This window comes from Piliocolobus tephrosceles, chromosome 18 (assembly GCF_002776525.5).
Source record: "Piliocolobus tephrosceles isolate RC106 chromosome 18, ASM277652v3, whole genome shotgun sequence".
NCBI classification, from domain to species: Eukaryota; Metazoa; Chordata; class Mammalia; order Primates; family Cercopithecidae; genus Piliocolobus; species Piliocolobus tephrosceles.
Genome location: NC_045451.1, coordinates 395,375 through 412,854, shown reverse-complemented (window position 1 = coordinate 412,854; position 17,480 = coordinate 395,375). Strand labels below are relative to the sequence as shown.

At 52.8% G+C, this 17,480-nt stretch overlaps 1 protein-coding gene across 2 annotated transcripts in view; it reads left to right on the top strand.

Moving 5' to 3' along the window:
* Positions 1-4,955: 4,955 nt before the first annotated feature.
* Positions 4,956-17,480, top strand: part of KCNG2 (potassium voltage-gated channel modifier subfamily G member 2) — a 59,227-nt gene continuing 46,702 nt past the window's right edge. Inside the window, exon 1 of one of the 2 annotated variants that reach the window (XM_023224817.2) lies at positions 4,956-5,006. The gene's annotated coding sequence lies outside the window, so the exon portion shown is untranslated. The remainder of the gene's footprint in view (positions 5,007-17,480) is intronic. The other variant, XM_023224818.2, reaches the window with a different exon arrangement.

Here is a 17,480-nt window from a genome sequence, read left to right as displayed (position 1 = left end):
AGTCCCCTCAGTACCACGCACCGGGAGGGGAGTGGGCGGAGGTCGGAGGGCTGAGGGACACAGGTTTGCCAGTGGGATGGTGAAAATGCTTTAAAATGGATGTAGCAATGGCCGTACGCGCGGCGTAAACGAAAAGCCACTGAACGGTGCGACTTAAATGGGTGACTTGTAGGTGTCAATTCTATCTCGGAAAAGCCACAGCATATATCATCTTATTTTGAAAATCAGCCAAGAAATGAAGATTGTAGTAAATATCTAGAAGAAAATGACTAATTTGGAAAATTCTAGTAAAGAAAGTAATTTGACATCTAAGTTTATGACAGTCCCATCCACTTCCTCATTTCTGCCTTCAGTGGATGCTTGCCGACGACATGCTTCAGAGCCCGGCCCATGCCAAGGCCCAAGGACACGTATATGAAGGTGCCCCTGCCCAAGAGGCTTAGCGCTCAAGACAGATAAGCCCGTGGACCCACAAGCTCACTATTCCTTTTCTTTTCTTCCTTTCCTCCTTTTCTTTTCTTTATTTTTTATTTTCTATTTTTTTCGAGACAGGGTCTCTCTCTGTCACTCAGGCTGGTGTCCAGTGGTATGACCACAGCTCACTGTAGCCTCCAACTCCTAGGACTTAAGTGATCCTCTCACCTCAGCCTCCCAAGTAGCTAATATTACAGGATTGTGCCACCACATTCAGACAATTTTTCAATTTTTTTTTTTTTTTTTTTTTTTTTTTTAGAGATGGGGTTTTGCTATATTGCCCAGGTTGGTCTTGAAATCCTGGGCTCAAACAATCCTCCTGCCTCAGCCTCCCAAACTGCTGGGATTACAAAAAGGAGCCACTGTGCCTATTTTTTTGAAGAAATAAAATTTCAATTTTAATGTTCACACCAAGGATTTTCCTCTAATAATACATTGGTTGGGATTCAGCAATGTTACCACAGTCAAGAAAGTGGGTCAAGATTTGTCTGTGAAGATGTTTATGGCAGAGAATTTTATGATGGTGAAAAACTGAGGAAAACATCAATGTCAAATAAGTTAAAGTGTGACAGCATCCGCAGGATGGAGCTCTGCTTAAAATGGTGTCAGAGACTGGAAAAAATGGAAAGTGTGCATTTCCTTCTGTGCATTGCAGTGTGTATACCCTGCCCAGTGTGTATTTATGATGCGATTTTTGTATCATAAGCCAAAAATTATTTTTACATAAAAAATGACCAAAGTAGGCCAGGCACAGTGGCTCTTATCTGGTAAGCCAGCACTTCGGGAAGCTAAGGCAGGAGGATTGTCTGGGCCTAGGAGTTCAAGACCAACCTGGGCCACATAGTGAGACTGTGTCTCCCCAAAAACTAACCAAATCCTGAGTGTGGTGGCACAGCTGTGGTCCCAGCTAGGCAGGAAGCTGAGGTGGGAGGATCACTTGAGCCCAGGAGGTGCTGTGATCGTACCACTGCACTCTAGCCTGGGCCACAGAACAAGACCCTGTCTCAAAACAACAACAACAACAAATGAGACCAAAGTGTTTAGGTATCAAAATGTTGACAGGGATAAGTTTGGATGATGAAGATGGGAGTTTCAAGTGATTTATTATTTTCTTCTTTGTGTTTTCACAAAAAGTTCACACATTTTCTACAATGAGTGTGTGTTACAGACAGAAAACATCTTAAAGTGTCTGTTCCTCTCGTAAAAGAGAAACTACAGGAAGGTGCAGGCACATCACCTGGGACCCGTGCCTCTGGGATCACCACGGTGCGAGTGTGTGTGAGCGTGCACGTGTGTGCGAGTGTGTCCACGTGTGCCTGGATGGATGTGGTTATGAGTGTGTGCATGTGTGTGACTGTGTGAGTTGCACAGATTGCCGATGTGAGTGTGCACCTGTGTGAGTGTGATTGTGAGTGTGACAGTGTGTGATTTAGAATGGGGGGTCATGAGCATGGACCGGAGCGAGTCCCACCTTCCGTGGCCTGTCCCTGCATCCTTGTGTCCTTGCAGCCCATCACCGGTGCTTTCTTAGGACACCTACAGTGCAGGGACCTGAGCCGCTGGAAGGCCCAACACCCTCAGTGTCTGCCTAACTCTGCTGTCAACAACAATCAGAAGAAAGGGAACGTGTGAAACTTCCAAAGTTCAGAGACAACAGGAACCATGAAGGGGAAGGAGACGCACACGGTGAGGAAGTCTGTGGCTTAGGGAGACGAGAAGAGAACAGACACGAGTTAAGAGGAACACACACGAGGCCACGTCCCAGAGACACGGGACCAGTTTACAGGATGACAGCGGGAGGGAAACTCTCGCGAGGCCTGTCCACATCTGAAAGACACGGGGCCGATTTACGGGATCGAAGGGGGGAAAACACACACAAGGCCTGCCCACGTCCGAGAGACGTGGGACCAATTTACGGGATCACAGGGAGAAGGAACTGGGTTGTACAAATCGCCTGTCAAGGGACGTGTTTCACCCCCACGCGGTGCAGGGGCGAACCGCCCTTGGGCAGGATACTGCTCTGCGTCCTCGCTCTAAGCCCCAGGTCCCATTTTCAAGACTCAGTTTGCAGATGTGTTCAGTGTTTCAACATTCTGGAAACATTCCAGATTGTGATGTGTTTTGCAAGCACCTAAAATAATGACGATCATTAGTTTGTTTGCCATGAGCCAGACATGTCCTAGCATTGTCTCGTTTAATTAGTAAAACAGCGACGTGTGTTCTGCGATTATAGACAGGGAAACTGAGGCACCACGCGTGAGGAACTTGGTCCAGGGTACACAGACCCTTCCCCGCTCCAGGACCGAGGGGTCATACTTCGCCCCGTCCCCCAGATTGGTGGACATTAGCCAATACTTAAAAAATGTATTAAACAGACCACATTATTTGTTGTCTGTTTTGTGTGTGATATTGGCAGATTTACTAGTTTGGATGCCCGATTCATTGTAGTTTGATTTCGGAAAGTCTCTACTGACATCCTCCCAAACAAAATGGGAAGTGAACCAGCAGGGTGGGAGTGGAGCTGTGGCTGGCATTGGGGCAGCGCTCAGGGGCCCGGGCTTGCTGGTGTGACCCCTTCTTTTGGAAACATGAATTAAACTGATGATTTGGATGGCCCAGCTCCACTTAGCAGTTTCCCAATGGCTTCAGATGAGAAGGAAGCTAATAAGCTGAATAACGGAATTAAGATTCTGAAACATCCGACAAGACTCATGAAAAAGTTTAACCTAATAAAAACTACTGAAATATAATGTACTAGGGATAAATTGTAATATACAAAACCTAGACTTTTAAAGAATCAAGAAACAGAAAATCATTGGGGAAAAAATCCAACAACTGCACAGACCTAGAGCTTTCAGTTGACTAGCAAGCCAGGGCTGTCTGAAATGTGATGTGGTGCCTGGAAAGGCTGGTGAGCATTTTGGTTGGATCAGTAGAGGTATAGAGTCTGCAAAAGGGAGGTGATGGGCTGGCTGCACTCTGCACAGTCACAGCCACCAGAGACTGGGTCAAGGTGCAGGGTCTGAAAGAGGCGCCAGGGCTGAACCGGGCCAAGAAGAATAGACTGAGGCCAGAGAATGCGCAGCCTGAGAAACCCTTCAGACCCCCACGTCCAAACCACCTGGCATGGGGCAACCCCCGCGTGCCAGGCACAGACAGAGCGATCTGAGTTATCTTGTTTACTTTTCTAACGAGTGTGTTTAACAGGGGCTTCTGTGATCAAGGAGTCCTGGCTGGTTCTGCCTCCTGCAGCTGCAAAGGTCCACTGGACCTTCAGAGCAATGTCCCCAGGGGCAGCTCTGCTCAGCCTCAAAGGCCTCCGCTAACCACCAGTTGCCCCCCATGCCCCAAAAAAAGGCAGCCTCTGCCCTTTCAGGGACAGCAGTGCAGGCACCTTCTGCTCTGAATCTGGTAGATGTTTCCATGGAGAAAAGCCTCCCTTCCAAGCCCTGGTGCTCTGGCTGGAGCTGTAGAGGAACACTTCCTTTTTGTGGATGCAAATGAGAAACATCCACTCACTAGAGGCTCCGCTGCGGCTCCAGGATCCATCCCCCAGACGCGTCCGGAATCCTCACAGCTGGTGTCTCCTGGGGATCCGCTGCACCAGAAGTGCCTTGGCTGTTGACTCAAAACCCACAGTCCTGTCCTTCCAGAGTCTTGGGCCGGGTTCCTCATCTCTTCCCGTGTACCCCAGAGGCTGCTTGGGAGTGGTCACAGCAGGCAGGAGGCAGCCTGTGCCTCTGGAATCACCACAGTGCAAGTGTGTGTGTGTGTGTGTGTGTGTCCATGAGAGCCTGAATGTGGTCACGAGTGTGTGTATGCATGTGCATTAATGACTCGGTTTATGAGACTATGTGAGAGTGTGCACCTGTGTGTGTGATTATGAGTGTGGCAGTGTGTGAGTTGCACGGATTGCCGATGTGAGTGTGCACCTGCGTGTGTGTGATTATGAGTGTGGCAGTGTGTGAGTTGCACGGATTGCCGACGTGAGTGTGCACCTGCGTGTGAGTGTGGTGGTGTGTGAGTTGCATGGATTGTCTGTGAATATGCACGTGTGTGTGTCCATGTGTGCCTGGGTGAATATGGTTATGAGTGTGTGTATGCATGTGCCTGTGAATGGAGTGTGTATGTGAGAGTGTGCACCTGTGTGAGTGTGAAGTTATGATTGTTTATGTGACAGTCAGTGTGCACCTGTGTGAGTGTGAGCGTGTGTGCCCCTGCCAGGGCGTGTGCTGGTGGGTGAGGTGTGTAGACTGGGGCCCGGGCCTCCTGCGCCCCAAGGGCAGCTGGGTGGGCTCCGTGCTCCCTCCAGGTGGACGTGGCCCCGGCTCCAGACCCGGTAAGGGGTCGGCTCGCCCCTGGGGACCCGCGGATGTCGCGAGGGGGCGCCGCGCCACCGAAGGCCGGGACGGGGGCGGTGCGCGGGGCGGTGCCGGAGTCTGGGATGCCGGCTCCAGAGACGCCGCGCTCCGCCCCGAGGAGGCCGCCGGCTGGGTAAGCGGAGTCAGCAGCTCGCGGAGTCTGGACCGCAGGTAAAGTTGCGCGCGCCGTGGGGCCGAGGGTGGGGGCTCCGCGGCGAAGGAGCCGGGGCCGCAGTGGGCGTTGAGCCGGGGGGCGCGGGCGCCAGTCCGATGGTTCCGCGCGCAGCTTCTTCGGGCGCGCGGTGCGCGCGGGCGCGGGAGGGTGGGAGGGGACCTTGGAATCCCCCCATTCCGGCCAAGGGGACCGGAGCTGCTCCGGGCGGGGCGGAGCTGGTGCCGCCCCCTCCTGCTCCGCGCCGGGAGTCCGGGGGTCGTGGGGGGCGCCTGGCCGGAGGCGCTCGCGGGTCTGGCCGCGTCGCGCGCGCGGATGGAAGTCTCGGCCGCACATCGCCCCGTCTGTCCGCGCTGGTCCTGCGGGAGCCCGGGTGAGCGGAAGGCGAGGAAGGGGCGCGGGTCTCGGAAAACCCGACTCTCCCGGCGCCCGCCCCGGCTCGGCGGGGAGCGCACCCGGCTCGCGCGGAGAGAGGGCGGGGGGTGGACGAATGCTCGGCGCGCTGCGCCTTTCCCGGTCCCCCTTATTCCCGGAAATGAACGCCCCACTCCCGCTCGGACACACGACCGCGCCCCCACTTCTGCCTCCTCGACCCGCAGGGACGCGGCCCGAATTGGGGAAGAGAAGACCCAGCTCAGCTCCCGCAACCGCGAAATCTGCAAACTCGGAGCCCGTGCGTCGCGTCCTCCCGTCCGGGGGGCTCCCAGCCTTGCCCGCCGAGCGCAGCCCGGGTCCGGACGGTGGTCACTGGGGACGAGGAGGGTCCCTGCTGCGGGGCTCCCGGGCTCGGACGGACTAGGGGGCGTCCGGCAGGTGAACAGGGCCAGCTCCGCGTCCCGAACGTTCTCCCAAACCCACGAGTCCCGGAGACCCTGGGGCGTCCTGCGATTTCGGGGTGACCAGTGGAGCTGCCGCCCGCGCTCCTGGCTCCCGAGGTCTCCCCACACAGCAGGGGTTGCGGGGACCCCTCTGTCACCTCCTCCGAGGGGGCTGGGAACAATTCCACCTGCCTGGAGAATTCCGGGAAGTCCTTTCCCCGGGCGAGCCTCCTTCTCCTCTGGCTGCAGAGACCTCTGGCTTCCGCGTGTGCTCAAGGCAGGCAGGTTGTAAATAATGGATTTTGACCCAGTTGGGAGATCTCGGAGTGATTAAGTGGAGAGGCTGTTCCACCCTCAGCCCTGCCCAGACAGCTGGGTGACCCCGCGGGCCACATGCCACAGGGGCACGGCCTCAGCCCTGGGCGGTTTTCGTTCTGCTGAGAGTCCAGGAGGCTTCCCGAGACCCCCAGCAGATCCACGGAAGCGGGGTCCTCCTCCCCCCCCCCCTGGTTCTCTGGGCTGGTGCAGGGTACACAGTTGGCCTCTGAAGCCTCTTCCTTAGCAGTTCCTAGTCCCTCAGTGGGATGGGATTGCCGAGCCCTCTTAGTCTGGGAATTTGGGGGGCATTGTGGTACATTCTGGGGATGAGGTCACCTTGGCTGTCTCGTTCTCGGGACTATCCACTGTTGCCACAGAGGGTTGCTGTGCCCGCATCTTCCCTGGGCAGAGGTGACAGAAACAACTTCCAGGTCTGTCCAAGGCCGGTGCCAATTGCTGTATTCCACTTTGCTAAAGTGTGTTTTAAATCTTGAGATTTCGATCATTTAAGGGGAAAATGGTGTTTTCGTAGGCATGAGAAGAAAAGGAGGGAAGTGAGTTCTCAGCTGCCACGGGCAGGAGGCTGCTCAGCTTCCCTTTTCAGCGCCTGGCTGAGCCCTGCCTGTGCCAGGCGCACAGGAAGTATGTGGGGGGCGGGTAGCCGATCTGTGGTTCGGGGTTTCTGCCCAGCTGCGGCTGGGGCTGCATGGCTGTAGTCACAGGTGCAGGTGCCTCCACTCATGGATCATGCTGGTAGGAACAGGCCGGTCAGAAACGATAGTGTGGTGGGTTTTGCCCTGGTGAAAAACAGGTGCTTGGGTTCTGAATGTCTGGGGAGGATCTGCGTAGCTTTGTTGTTCTTTTGTCTGATGACTGGGGGCTGTTTTTCCGGAAGAAGTGGGTCTCAGGCAGGCACCTGGAGGGCAGCGAGAACGCAAGGCTGCTTCCGTGGGAGGCGCGTCGCTCTGCAGCCCTGGCAGGCGTGGGGGCGGGAGTGAAGGGAGCAGATGGGGCTGTGCCGTCAGGCATGAGCTCTGCGGGCCGGGAGCGGTGGCAGGGCCTGCAGGACGAGGACGCGCAGGGCATCCAGGGACGGCCACCTGTGTCTGAGTACTGCGCGCCTGTCCACGGGTGGGGGATAATTTTTTGAGGAATGGGGACATCTTAGGGCTAACACTTGGTCAGGGATGTTCTTGGTGGTGAGGAAAGGAGCTCTTGCTGCTTGTGAGGTTGCTCAGACAGAAACGGGGGCTGCCATCAGGCGGCCCAGCCTGTGGGGAGGAGCCCAGCGAGGGCGGACGGTGACCGAGGGTGTTTAAGACCCCCTTGCTCAGGTGAGGCTTGGGAGGCGGGATCTCGGCCCCCTAAACCGGCTGAATGGGAGCCTGCCTCTGACAAGACATGTACCCCGCCTATCCGTGTGGGAGGCACTCAGGGTCCTCCTTGCTGGTGTCGGAGAAACACAGCACTGGCTCCTTCACAGCCGCAGCTTTCCTGCAGGAGCCTCAGCAGTTCCTTCCCCGGGCGGCGGGCGCTGAGCAGACGGGAGGCGGGATGGTTCCTGTGCTTGCAGTCGGCCTGGTGTGTTCCGTGGGCACCCGCAGGCTCCGCTCACCCGCAAGCTGGTTTGTAGGGGCAGGTCTGCTTGGGGAATCACGGCGAGGAGCACCCAAAGCAAATGTCAAGTCAAAATGGGTCCCTGGCGGGGCCAGGAGTTCACCCAGATTCATTGAATTGCTAACAGCAATCTTATCAACAGCCGGTTTATCCTTTTCATGTGAGGGGAGACCAGGCCAGGCAGCTGCCAACAGTCTGGCCACGAGGAGCTCCGTGCTGTTGAGGCACCGTGAACTATCAGGCAGCCTCCCTCTGCAGACAGCCATGGGCGGCGGAGAGATGCTGGGCAGGGCTTTAACTGGTGATCTCTGATTCCCGCCATTGGACTGAATGATGATGCTCTGATCTGTGTCAAAATCAGTAATACATTCCCTCAAAAAAAAAAGCATGCACTATTTTAGTTTGATTGTGAGTATAGAAAAAGACTAATTGAAATGTAATGTAAAAATAGCGCAGAAGACCTTTATGTTTCCTTAGTCAATTAAGGAAGCCGAGACTGTGAGATCCAGTACCTGTGAAGGCCTCAGGCCTCGCCAGCTCTGCATCCTCCTCCCCCGAGGGGATCCTCGTGTCTCAGTCCAGCAGGTCCAGGTCCTCCCTCCCTGCTAGGTTTCCTCAGCTGGGGCCTGTGGAGGGGCCACAGCTGCCCTACACCACCTTCACCCAGGCCCCGGGAAGGAGGGGACGCACACGCTAGGCCCGGGAGGCCTCTGAGGGAGTTCCCAGAGTTTAATGGCCTTTTGGATATTTTTAACCTTCTCGAATAGTTAAGCGATGGAGTTTAAATCTTAGATTAGACGTGGATAGTGAGCGCATGAAATCAAAGGCTAGAATTATGGGGCCCAGTGGAGCTTCAGAAACCTTCAGGCTGATCTGAATGTGGCAGCAGTTTTTACTAAATTCCAGCTCGAAGAGACATATGTATTCTTGCATAGGATTAGCGCGTGGCAAAGGCTGTGTGGTCCTAGTTGTTCCTGGCTCAGCTTCCGGGTGCAGCGCACAGACGGGCTCCTGTGCCCCCAGCAGGGTACTCTCACCCGTGTCTCCGCCCTCACGTGGATGGCTTCATTGCCCGCGTTTCCTGTCACACTCATCACCTCGTTAATGGGAAGCCACTTCGCCGGGGACTCTGGGGACCCCTCCTCCGGGGGTTCTAGGTGGTGGGTTAGGGTGGGCCTGGAATGGATTCTTAGCACATACCTACATGACGCTCATCTCTGAGAAATTTTGGAAATGATGATTTGTGGATGTGACTTGCGTTTTCGTAGTGAGATGGAATCGATAGAAAATAAGAGCATTTCACACATTGTGCGGTTAGTTTTGTGTGCTCCTGGTCACAGCATAAAATGTTTTCCTCACTGTGGGTTTAAAAATCATGGAAAGAGCTGCCCAAACTACCGACAGCTAAAGGGATCCTTTCACCTTTTCTCTGCAATTTAGAAATGTTCAAAAAGCACTTAGAAGACCAAGTGGACACGACTCATGGAGGGGCGTCTGGGGACCCTGAGGCAGGTGCAATGAAGGTCGGCTCTCCCAGCTGTGCCGCTGTGGTTTGGGAGCCTGGCCTGGGCACCTGTCGCAGCCCGGCCCCTGCAGCGTCGGCACTAGTGGGGTAGGCCTGGCTGTAACTTCTTCACCCAGGGCTAAGCAGACACTTGGCTGGCTCCCCTGCCTTCCTTCTCCAGCTCAGGTTCACACCCCGAGGACACCCCTCCCGGGCAGTGACACCTGTGTGCACACCTGAGCCACCCCCAACCTGGCAGATAACAGATTCTGAGCGTACAGTGGCTCTAGCACCCATGTGTTACAGCCAGGAGGAGGTTCTTGGCTTTTTTTTTTTTTTCCCCTGTTCTTTTGGAGGGGATGTCTTTGTGTGCAGATTAACAGGAAAAAATTATATGACAGGTTTTATTTCAGTATATTTTATTTAACGTCATAGCAATTGATGCAATGGAGTGAAAACACTTCGGTGAAATAAAATACATTAAAAGTTAATGCTTGGCCAGGTGTCGTGGCTCATGCCTGTAATCCCAGCACTTTGAGAGGCTGAGGTGGGCGGATCACCTGAGGTCAGGAGTTTGAGACCAGCCTGGTCAACATGGTGAAACCTCATCTCTACTAAAACACAAAAATTAGCCAGGCATGGTGGCAGCCACCTGTAATTCCAGCTACTCGGGAGGCTGAGGCAAGAGAATCGCTTGAACCGGGGAGGCAGAGGTTGCAGTGAGCCGAGATCGTGCCGTTGCACTCCAGCCTGGGCGACAGAGCAAGACTCCATCTCAAAATAAAAATAAGTAAATAAAATAAAATAAATAATTAACACTCCTGAGGCTGCCTGATCACCTCTGCAGTCACAGGAGGGACCAGGCCCCTCAGCCTCCCGGCCTCCAGCTCGTCTTCCCGGAGGTTCACAGTCACTTCAGGATGACAGTTTCTGACTGTGAACAAATTTCTTTGATTTAATTTCCCCTTGTTTTCTGCCAAAAGAAAAGACATCTTCTAGAAGAGGGAAGATAGGAAATATATATCATTGGCTTATTTAATACTTGCCAAATTAGAAACAGAAACATTCTAGGGTGAAGAAAACAGTGGCTAGGAGTGGGTGCACAGTGCTGGGGACCGGCGAGGGTCCTGTGACTCTAGGGGGTCCCATCGCATTTCCTTCCTGAGAAACCTGCAGGGCCGGCCGTGATTCTCACCGCTTGTGGTCTGAGGCTTCTGCTGGGCTGACGGAGGAAGCGTTCTGTCCCATCCCGCCTGGGCAGGAAGCCTGCCCTCCTGTCTAGGAGCCGTCACAGCTCAGCTGGGGCCCTCCAGCACCTCCCGGCCACAGGCTCCAGTCCTGGCTGAGGTTCCAGGATGCCAGCAAGTGCCTGTGACTGGGCTGCCTCCAAGTTCCTCCTCGCTGTGGTGGCCCTGGGGCCATGCTGAGGCTTCTGCGTTGGTTTCTCCAGGGTTGGTGCCAGTGGATCAGAATCTTAGGCCTGGCCTGGCCATGTCACTCCTGTCTCACCTTCAGGGAGCTCCAGTCTGCAGCAGGCCCGTCCTTTGCTGGTGGCAGATTATTCCTCAACATGGGGATCTTGTTCCCTTTAAAAGTGCTGCATGGCACTGACTGTCTCCAGACCTGGAAGCATGATAATGGGGTGGCCAGAGCACCTGCCGCCTCGGAGTCTGTGCCGTTCTCTGCAGTGAGGCCCCATGGAAAGGCGCTGCTCAACCCCACACCAAACCTGGCCACCCTCGCTGCAGGCCTATGTGACCTGTTTCCCAAAGCCCACGAGAAGAGAGAATTTGAGAGCGTGTTCTTGCCCGGGTCAAAAGGCACCAGCCACAGCTGCTGGGCCCTGGCCCTGCTGGACTCTGCCTGCCAGCACCCACTGGTCACTGCATGGGGTGTGCATACGGTGTGCTGAGCTCCTGCTGGCCAGTGCTGCACCAGGCTCCAGGAGGGACTCAGCACCCAGGTCACACACCTGGGGCTACCTGCTGGAGCTGGTGCTGCGTCAGAGGCCCAGGTCCTTCCCCTGACAGGCTGTGGCTGTGGGGGGCCCTCCCATGGGTGCTCAAGTGCACCCGTGGCCGGTCCTGAGCCAAGGTGCAAAAACACACCCCGCCCCACAGCTGCTGACGCACCAACTGCTTCCTGGAGTCTGTGCAGTTCAGTCAAGGCTGGGCTGATGCTCTTTGATGTGAATCGCGGTTGTCGGCCTCTGAAGAAATCATTTCACACCAAAGGGAATGTGGCATCAAAAAGCAGCCAACGGTGAGCCCCATGGGAACAAGTGGAGGGCCTCTGTCAGGCTTCCAGGTACAACAAATGCAATTTAAAATGCCTTTTATTGCTTTTTCTTGCATTCTAAAAGCAGTACACTTTCATCACAGAAGACTTGGAAATGAAAATTAAAAAGAAGTATAAATTACTTTTAAAAAGTCTTGTGTAAGATTGTCACTATCCAGAGGTAATAGCTGCTAATACATTAGAATACTTTCAATGCTTATTTCCAGAATGACCGCACACACGCACACACGCACATGGGTGAAGGCTCTCATGCATGTTTGGGGCTATTTCATGTCGTTATATCGAAAGCATCCTTTTGTTTGGATTTGTCAAACTCTGTTTCCGTGTCCTCCTGTTATTGGCCATGTAGGTTGTTGATGTTCCAAATACCACTGTCATGGACGTATTTGTAGCTACATCTTTGAAGAAACTTTGCATATCGTCAAAAGTTAGAAACACTAAGGCCAGCTCGTTTCTCGGGAAAGCTGTGCCAGGTGCATCCTTCACATTCTCCAGCTCACCGCACTGCGTTTCAGTGCTTTAACCTCTTCTTGATTTTCCAAATACGTGGCTTTTTGCTGTAAAAGGGATACATGGTCATTAGGAAACACGTGCAGCAGGAGGTGTGAGAGGAGGGCCTGGTCGTGCCGCGTACTCAGGACGAGGCCGGCACCTGCAGAGCTTCCTCCAGACTTGGGCCCCACTGGCTGCAACCACACGGAGGTGCGCCAGCTACAGGTTGAGTTTCTAGAAAATGCTGCACTTGATGACGTTTGGCTAAGGCTGAATGTTTTTCTCCATCGCCTTTTTCCTTCTTCTATCGTCTGTTTCTCAGTGACGATCTTAGTGGCTTCTTGTCTCCCATTTGTCACATTTCTGGCATTCGGGTCTTCATTGTGGTACCGGTGGCCATGTGCCACCTGGCGCCCTGCAGGGCAGCAGCCTCTTCACCTGACGGACGCATCCACCATGTGTGGCTGCAGGGCCAGAGGAAGTTAAATTAGCAGACGTTTCTGAGTTGAGTGTGAGTTGGATTCTGTGCTGAGTTAGAGCTAGAAAAATGTCTCCACCTGCTAAAATCTAGCGTCTAGTTGTGGGGGAGGAGGAAATATAGACAGACGCAGACCCCCACGCACACATACACACACGCACACACGCGTGCACACACACGTGCCTAGGGGACAGGGCAGAGCCAAAAAAACACGAAAAAGACGAGAGACTGGAGTGAAGGCTCCAGGGAGTGGCAGGCGGATTGACCCAGCCAGGCCCAAGTTTGTGTCTGTTCACACAGAGCTTCGGGACATTAGTGTGACAGAGGAAGGAGGCAGCTAGGACAGCTCACACAAGTGGCGGGAGCCTGTGTGTAGGACCGGTTTCTGCCTGGGGTCTTCCTCTCCCTTCCAGGGTGAAGGACAGCAGGTCTCAATCTCACCCAGTGGGACTCGGCGGTCCCTCGTTCAAAGGGGCTGAGAGCCAGGCGTCCAGCCCACGAAGCTCACATGGAGGCCACTGTGTGTTCTCAGGCGAGGCTGCTGTGATGGGGGTTGGGGTGTGGGGCCATCAGCAAGCTCCCTAAGCGTTCGTGGTGGACAGTCTCACGGGGGTTTCTTGAACCGTGCCCTGCATTGCCTGTGATATGGTCTCACTCGTTGCTGGGGGCCCCTGAGTTATGGAAATTATTCTAGGATCCTTCAAATGCTTCACTTAACTCCAGCCAGGCCTTGAGAAGAAAGCATTTTAGAATCAGAGGTCGTCTTTTATCTCTCAAATGATGGTTTTTAGAAAAGTATTGGTAAAATTAATACTTGCTAGGAGGAAGCGTCAGAACTTGGATTCTCTAACTCTTCCTTAGGATGTTTTGATTTGCTGATGAATTGGCCTCTTTCTCTCCTTTTTAATACATGAAGCTTTCCTTTTCAGACTGTAATGGTGACCCTTTCTCAAATAAAACCAGAACTAAGAGCTTCAGAACCTCTCCAGGCAAAAGTAATAAAGAAGAAAATAATATTCTTTTCTTTTCAGTTCAAGGGCAGTTTTCCAAAATCTGCATTGACTTAAGGCTAGAAGGAGAAAATGCATACATGGAATTTTCTTTCCACCCTTACTCATGGATCTAGGGTCTGTGTGGGGTCTCAGATTCCCACCAGGGGCAAACTTCCTCATGTTTATTCATGTTTAAATGTGAGAAACAGCCTGAAGCCCTGGGCTGCAGAGAGCTCAGGGGCGCCTTTGAACTGGAAAGGCCTCTGTGGAGGAGAAAGCTGACCAGGCAGGGTTCGGTCTCGCCAGCGAGGGTCAGCATCCACCTCAGCCTGCCTGCATCTGTCTGCACCTCAGGGTCACAAATGTAGATGGACTTAGGGTTCCGAGTGGGTGGGTCAGGGATACCTGGAGCTCTCCGCATAGTCTGATGTTTTTGCATGAAAGTGAGGTCCTCGGCCCCAGGGGGGTGGCTCAAGTCTGTAATCCCAGCACTTTGGGAGGCCGAGGCGGGTGGATCACGAGGTCAGGAGATGGAGACCATCCTGGCAAACACGGTGAAACCCCGTCTCTACTAAAAACACAAAAAATTAGCCGGGCGTGGTGGCGGCGCCTGTAGTCCCAGCTACTTGGGAGGCTGAGGCAGGAGAATGGCGGGAACCCGGGAGGCGGAGCTTGCAGTGAGCTGAGATCCGGCCACTGCACTCCAGCCCGGGCGACAGAGCGAGACTCCGCCTCAGAAAGAAAGAAAGAGAGAGAGAGAGAAAGAAAGAGGGAGGGAGGGAGGAAGGAAGGAAAAGAAGAAGAAAGAAAGAGAAAAGAAAGAAAAGAAAAGATCCTCCGAGGGAGATGCACCTTCGGAGCCTGCTGGTGTCGGGGCGCCGCAAGTAACCCTCACGCGCTCCTCCCGTTGCCGCGCTCCCTGCATCTGCCCCAGGACGTGGACGATGAGGTTTCTGCTCCACTGTAAACGCCCGAGCACGCAGCGTCCTCACAAGAGAAGCAAGTGCCCAGCGACCACCTCAGCGGCGCGCAGGGCTCAGACACGTCACCCCACGGGGATTTCTAGAACGCCTTTGGCTGGTGCGTTCGCTCCATTTTACAGACGAGAAACGTATGCCTTGGTGCAGAGCTCAAGACCACGCGCCTCCCACGTGCGTGGCCCAGGCCCACAGACTCTCTCTTCTTCCTGGCCTCGCGCCGGGCCAGCCCTCCCTCCGTCCCTCCCTCTGCAGCACACGCCGAAGAAGCAGGTGCAGCTGTGAAGCCCCCACCTCAGCCCCGGCCCCCGAGTCTGGCTCTGAGAAGCTGCTGGGGCCTCACTGACCACACTCCACGTTCCAGGCGCCCAGCACACCTGTCACTTATGCAGCTTTGGGTTCCAAACCTCGCCCCCGGGAAGGCAGATATTCGCTCCCACTCAAGACATACTGTTCAGATGGGGCGGCCCAGGCGTCCCTGCACACTAGGAGCTGCGGTCACCTCATCCAGAAGAAACAAGAACGTGGCCAAATGCCCGCGGCTGCCTCTGCCTCTCCTTCATTGTTGCCGGTTTTAAAGCTCCTCCTCCCACTATCGTGAGGCTCCAACTTTCCCGGGCTCATGGGATTGTGGGGCCGGTGGGCGGTGCCCTGTGCTCATTGGCATCTGGCCGTGGGTTCTGGTCTCAGCACCGTCCACACGGCCAGCCTCGCGGAGCCGCCTGCCCATCGCGCTCGGCCTGGGTGGAAGGGCCCCTGAGGATGAAACCTCGAGGGAAAGCATCCGTCAGAACCTGTCAGCGCCCAGCTGGGCTTCTCATGTGCAAAGGCAGAATCTGATTTAAAAGCCGGGGAAGGGGGCGGGGGGACTTGGAAATAGTCTAAAGGAAAAAAATGAGGTGAAAGGGACAAAAAGAGAAACTTGAAAAGGAAGCCTTGGAAAAGAGAGAAGAGAGGGTGGACAAAGAGGACCAAGATGAGACTGGAGAATTTCTGATCAGTGGAGAGGGAGGAAGCACCATGCCCGGTCCTGGAGGGGGATTGCTGGGGGCTGCCCTGCACAGAAAGGGAGCTCTACAGGGCAGGCCAAACCAGCCTTGGTCCCATCACATGTCAAATACTGATAGTCCTGGTGAGTCAAGGCAGGAAACGTAGAAATCAAAAATTAGAAACCAAAGTTGCCAGGTGCAGCGGCTCATGCCCAGAATCCCAGCACTGTGGGAGGCTAAGGTGGAAAGATCACCCCAGAAGTTTGAGACCAGCTTAGGGAACATAGCAAGACCCTGTCTCTAAAAAAAAGAATTAGCTAGATGTACTGGCACAGGCCTGTAGTTGCAGCTACTTGGGATGCTGAGGTGGGAGGATCACTTGAGCTCAGGAATTTGAAGCTGCAGTGAGCTATGATCACACCATCACACTCCAGCCTGGGTGACAGAGTGAGACTCTGTATAAAAAAAACAAAAACAAAAAAACCTAGAAGTAAATATATACACAGTCTCTGGATGATGACGACTGTCCAACCTTAGTAGCATCGCTCAGGCTCTTCTCAAAAACAAAAACAAACCAGGAGTTAGAGTTAAACAATACTCAAAACTCAGTGTGTTGTTGTATACTAGTGATGAAAAACCTGGAAAGGAATTAGGAAGACAATTTACTATAGCATCAAAAAGAGTAAAACCTCCAGGAAGAAATGTAACCAAAGAGGTGTACGACTTGTATGCTGAGAACTGCAGAACACTGCTGAAAGAAATTACAGACCTAAAGAAATGGAAAGACATCCCATGTTCATGGATCAGAAGGCTTAACATTGTTAAGGTGGCAATACTCCCAAACTGATCTATAGATTCAATACAATTCCTATCAAAATCCTAGCTTTTTGCAGAAATGGACAAGTGGATCCTAAAATTCATATGGAATTACAAGGGAACAAAGTAAGTGAAAAAAAATCTTAAAAAAGAACAAAGTTGGAGTTCTCACACTATTTACTAAAACTTACTACAAAGCTACAGTAAGTAAAATAGTGTGGTATTGGCATAAGGAGAGACGGAGTGATCAACGGAATACAATCTGGAATACAATCGCGATTCTAGAAATAAACCTATACGTCTGTGGTCAGCTGACTTTTGATGAGAGTGCCAGGACCATGCAATGGAGAAAGAATAGTCTCTTCAACAGATGGTGCTGGGACAACTGGATTCCACATACAAGAGAATAAATATCCAAAATGTCCATGATACAAAAAAAAAAAAAAAAATCACTCATGAAGAACCAAGAAAACCAAAACATATATGAAAAAAGACAACAGACACCAACATCAAGCTGAATCAGATGTTGGTTTATATGACTAGTATCTTAAAGTAGGCTTCACCAATCAATGATGGGTGTAAAATGATTCACCAATCAATTATGGATTTTCCTGAAACAAACGAAAGAATAGAAAATCTTAGCAAAGAAAGATATAAAAAAGAAAAAAAATGAAATTACATAACTGAAACATATAGCAATAGTTTTCTAAACTCTGACTGCATGGAGTGAACAGTAAAGGGGAGATCACACTGGATGGAATTAGTGAACCTGACCCACAGGAATTACCCAACACCAACAGCAGAGAGAAGAAAGACTGGAAAGTATGGGCAGAGAGTCGCAGGGAGTTGTGTGATGATTACAAAAGTATCAATACTTGTGTCATCAGGTCCCAGAAAGAAAGGAGAAAGAATGGGGCTGAAAAAGTATTTGAAGAAAGAATGCCCCCAAAACCTCCCATATTTGGCAAAAGACATAGACCTACAGATTCAGGAAGCAGAAAGACAACAGGAAAATCTCCAGATCTTCGGAAATTAAATCACATGCCTTAAAATTATCTATGAGTCGAAGAGGAAGTCTCAAAGAGAAATTTGAAATACATAGAACTGAATGAAAGTGAAAATACAACAGAGCAGCATATGTGAGATACAGGCAGAGCAGTTCTGGGGGAAGGTT